We start from the raw sequence: 4806 nt of genomic DNA, 5'->3' as shown, positions 1-4806 counted from the left end.
ACGTGTACCGATCTACTCCTGAACATTTATTGCTTTTATTAGATCATAAAATTTCCAGATTCAAGTGGACTAACTCCTGCAAATTTTATGACGAACGCAAACAATTTTTTCACCCTTCTAACCTTTAGATAGAGCATTAGCAAACATTCAAAAACATCTGCGTGACAACGCCCTGATTGGTGTCCCCTTTGATAAGGGCGTTGGTTTTTGTGTTATGATAAAGAGCACAAGGAAGAAAGACTAGAAAAAGTAGTAGGTTGCAAACAGTTCAGAAAAGTTGAAAAGATTTGCCATAAAATTGTAATGATAAATAAAGAGAACTAAACAAAAACTTTTGGATATGAGGAAAAAAGCAAAGATAACGGTTAAGGTTTACGAAGCTTTAAGGTCCACCGGAGCAAGGTTGTAGGGATCAGCTAAGGTACATGAAAAACAAACGCCTCTGAGACCTGTTCTCTCTATCCCGGGAAGTTGTTATAAACTTAACAAGGTTTTAACAACCTTATTCCAAAAGATTGAAGGAGCAAACATAAAAATTAACACCAATGACCCATGAAAGACTCTGGAGCAATCAAAACTTGAAAAAGGGGAACAAATCCTATCACTAGATGTAAGAAGTTTATACGCAAACGTTCCCGTAAATGAAGCGATTCACATTGTCCTGCGATCTCTTCATGCTATTGACGAAAAACCAGACATACCTAGAACAGCAATGAAACGTCTGCATGAATTAGCCGTCACAACCGTCTGTTCTAAATGCAATGAAAGTTGGTACTGTCAGAAAGACGAGCAACGCACCCATTCAACGTATGAAAAACGTAATACAGGGAACAAAGCACCGCCTGTAGTAGTAGTAGGCAATTGGGAAGCCTTCCATGAAGCTTTAACGAAAAATGAAAAAAAAATTGGGAACATAATCAAAATCCTAGTCGTTAGGTAGGGAAAACTGTCAAGGATACGTAGCCTTAAAACAACAGAAAAATACTGTGAAGCAACAATTTGTATTACAGTATAGAGGCAACATTTTTAATGAATTTGTAAAAAAAAAGCTGAACAGAATTCATCCTTCACAGACAATTTTCACCACTCGCAAATTTAAAAGCTGTTTACCTAGCCGTAAGTCTAGCTTTGATAAAGACTTCAAACCTCACGCGTTTTACGAACTCACTTGTAATGGATGCAACTCCATCTATGTAGGGCTGACATGTCGACATATTACGACAAGGGGTGCAGAGCATGCCAAGGTGAACTCACCGATGGGAATAAATGCAATTGAGTGCAACGGCGATAAAAAAGCTTTCCAGTGGAAGATGTAGGACCAGTGCGGCAACAAATCTAAGTTAATGACACTAGAGGTGCTCTATATAAGAACACTGAAACCGGCCATCAACATACGCGGCAAATACCGAACAGGAGAATTGAAACTGGAAGCTTAGTTTGTAGATGAAATTCCAATTTGGAAAAGTTCATTGATTTGTTCAACTTTTCATTATTATTCTTTATTATTTTGCTCAGGAAAATGCGCGAAGCACTAGAAGAAGATACTAATTTTGATGTCAGAGTTCTATACAGAGTTCTCGAAAACGTTTGATATAGTGCCGCACATTAAAGATTCAAAAACATTTTACTATTGTAGTCGGTGACTGCTTGCTCGACGTTTTAATTTATTACTTATCGGAGCGAGTTATGAGTGTGGACAGCACCAGCTCAAGTGTTCTTGAAATCACCGTTGGAGTTCAACAGTGTTCTCCTCTTTGGCCGCTATTGTTTTATTTTACAATTTCATAAATGATTTACGGGAAATGTTTGCTTTTTCCGATCCTTACATCTTTGTGAAAGGCCTGAAAATCCTAGCTGTACAGAAAATTATTGTGAAGTTCAGGATGACTTACCCACCATCCAGATCCACTGTCTGATCCACCAGCAAGCTCCACTATGTTAACTTCAACCCAAGCTGCTTGCTCTGGAAAATATTCAAAACCATTGTCGAGAGGAAAAGGCGGTAATTTCAAACCACTGGGAACCAAGTTGGAGGCCTCGAAAATTCATCCAGCTGATGACCTTACCTGGAAGATGTACATAGAGGAGCTTTCGATTAAAGCAAACGAGGTTTATAAATTGTGAAGCGAAATGTGTCTCACAAAGTGAGGTCTCTCATCAGATTTTGAGATTACGTAACTCTAAACGTCCTGTGCTTTTGTTTTGATTTTTCTGTGTAAACAACAGAACAGAGATTCAGCTTTTAGAACGCTTTCAAAATAAGGCCGTGAGCTAGATAAACAGTGACAAAGAAACCAAGTATCCAACAAAAACTAAATTACCATTAAAAACAATTTTAAAAAATTCAACCAGAAGAGATGGACGATCCAATAAAACTTTCAACTTAAAAAATCGAACAGAAAAAGCTAGAAATGAATTTGTGTTTAAAAGTTAGTGAACAGATTGGAAAATTACGAAAGCGTCTCTGGAACGATTGGACTTAGATTTAATCATCTATTGAATGTGGAAAGAAACAACAACAGTTGCCGTAATTTCTCTACAACCTCAACAACGAAAGAAATAAAACTTTATAAATGGCTGAGTTTTTTAAAAGCTAATTGATTTTTTCAGATGCAACAAATTTTATATGGGATCTTTTCCATTTGTGCCCCCCGTACGTTATGCCCCCCCCCCCCTAATTACAGACGACGCGTCTGGCGGTTTTGATCCAGAGGAACAGATTTCTGCAAGAGGAACAGACATCTGAGAATCTGATGCTAATTATCGGCATACATTCGGAGGAAAGTTTTTTCAATGAGTCCCAAAACTCTTAAGAGTGAAATGTTTAGAAATGCATCATCTAACATTTTAACTTGACCCCAAAGTTTCAATTTTAGCTGATATTTGTTTTGCTTGTATATTCTGCGGCTGTGATGGGTCGAAGCATGTTCAAACGCACAACACGTCCGTGTTATTTATCAAATCTTTAGTGCTTTGAAAAATATAGGAAAACATGTTCTCATTTTGATGCCTCGTAATTGTACGCTAATACAACTTTTGCCCATCAAAAAGTATCTTGATTTTGGATTATTTTCGACGTATGAACTTGCTCGAGGCGTCTTGTTCTTCTGTACGCTTGATTTTTGCTGGCCCAAGACAATAAATAAAGATCTTTACCGTTTGTGCCCCCCATTACTTCATGCCCCCCCCCCCAGTTACGGAACACGTGCCATTACATAGTAAATAATTTTGTAAAAATATGGCACGTGAGTATGGGGTGTGCAAATAATATGTTAGATCATGACTAAGTAAATTTAATGAATGAATACTTCCAGTTTGTGTTCTCTTCGAAGGACTCTTTTGAAACTTGCTACATGGAATCTTTTATGAATAGCTGTTCGGTGTATGAATAACATTCTACAAACTTTTAACACACAAATTGGTGCTAAGTGACCTAGATGAAACAAAGACAAGAGGTCCAGACTCTATACCTCCTTGTTTGTTCCGCCACTTAAGTCAATCTATCTCCAATTCTTTGTCCCCCTCAAAATTATCAAGTGTACTGGAAGTTTCCCTTCATCTTGGAAGGTTGGTGCTATCTCACCGCTGCTCAAATCAGGATCACCTACCGAAGCTAGCAATTACAGGCCGGTAGCAATATGTATATATATATTTTTGAATATTGCTTCCAAAGTTCTTGAACAATGTATTTACGACAGCATCCATAGTCACTGTATCACCAAGTTAAGTATACACCAGCAAATCTACTCCCTTACCTGGAAACTATCTACAAATGTATTGACAAGAAGTTCGAAACAGTATCAACGTTCTACAGTGATTTTGGAAAAGGGTTCGACAAGGTTCCGCACAAGTTACTCTTGACTAAATTGTACACTTATGGTATCAGAGGCCAGCTTCATGGAGTCATCAAAAGTTATTTATCAAATCGTCGTCAGTTTGTTCGTTTTGATAGATCGGAGTCGGATTCACGGGCCGCCAAGAGTGGTGTACCACAAGGCTCCTTATTACGGCCAGTTTTTTTCATAATATTTTTTAATGAACTGCCGAATGAATTCGATTACTCTCTACCATATCTTTTTGCAGACGACATAAAGCTTTTCCATACCAATCTCTCGGAGTTGCAGGGAAATATCCTTAAATTTGAATCTTGGGTAGAGAAAAATGGAATGCAGTTAGCGTCAAAGAAATGGTTCGTAATCAACTTTCAACCAAGTCCAGTATCCCTATATCTTCATAGAGAGCTAATTACTAGTTTGTCAATTGTGAAAGATCTCGGAATCGCAGTCGAGAATGACCTATCTTTTCATGATAACTTTGAGAAAAGACTTTCGAAAGCTAATTCGGTGTTCTGGATGGTCAAAGGAAACGTGCCTCAAGGTGTAGGTTGGAAATCCCGGCTTTGTTTATATAAGTCATTGATATTCCAATTATCACTTTTGGAAGCACGTGTTGGTTTTTATCCCGCATCGATTGCCGACTACTGGAAGCTTTTCAAAAACTTGTTTCCAAATGGATATTCGACTACAGAAATAATGATTACATGATCAGGTTGAAAGTTGCTAATTTACTACCTGTACGCATGTTTCTCCAGCTTTTGGATCTGCTGCATTTATCAAAAATTTGCAATGAGGCATGGGAATGTGACTATTGTGCGTTCCTAGAGTTCTGTGATTTGGAACAGCAACGTAATAAGTCAGAACTTTCTGCCCTGAGACCCCCAAAGTATCAGAAGTCTCGCGCCAGTTTCTTTTTTAGAACACAGAGTTGTGAACAACTTACCGAAAGATCAACGTTCTGTATCAGTCT

The 4806-nt window shown here is 38.0% G+C and overlaps 1 long non-coding RNA gene across 1 annotated transcript; it reads left to right on the top strand.

Annotated features, from left to right (window-relative positions):
- Window positions 1-1076: 1076 nt before the first annotated feature.
- LOC142340209 (uncharacterized) lies at window positions 1077-2601 on the top strand. Its single transcript, XR_012759062.1, has 2 exons — window positions 1077-2075; window positions 2484-2601. It is a non-coding gene; the product is annotated as an uncharacterized LOC142340209 (long non-coding RNA).
- Window positions 2602-4806: the final 2205 nt, after the last annotated feature.

Source organism: Convolutriloba macropyga, chromosome 5 (assembly GCF_964194025.1).
Source record: "Convolutriloba macropyga chromosome 5, txConMacr16.3, whole genome shotgun sequence".
Lineage (NCBI taxonomy): Eukaryota > Metazoa > Xenacoelomorpha > Acoela > Convolutidae > Convolutriloba > Convolutriloba macropyga.
Note: the sequence above shows the minus strand (reverse complement) of the source record. Positions and strands in the feature narration are given on the sequence as shown.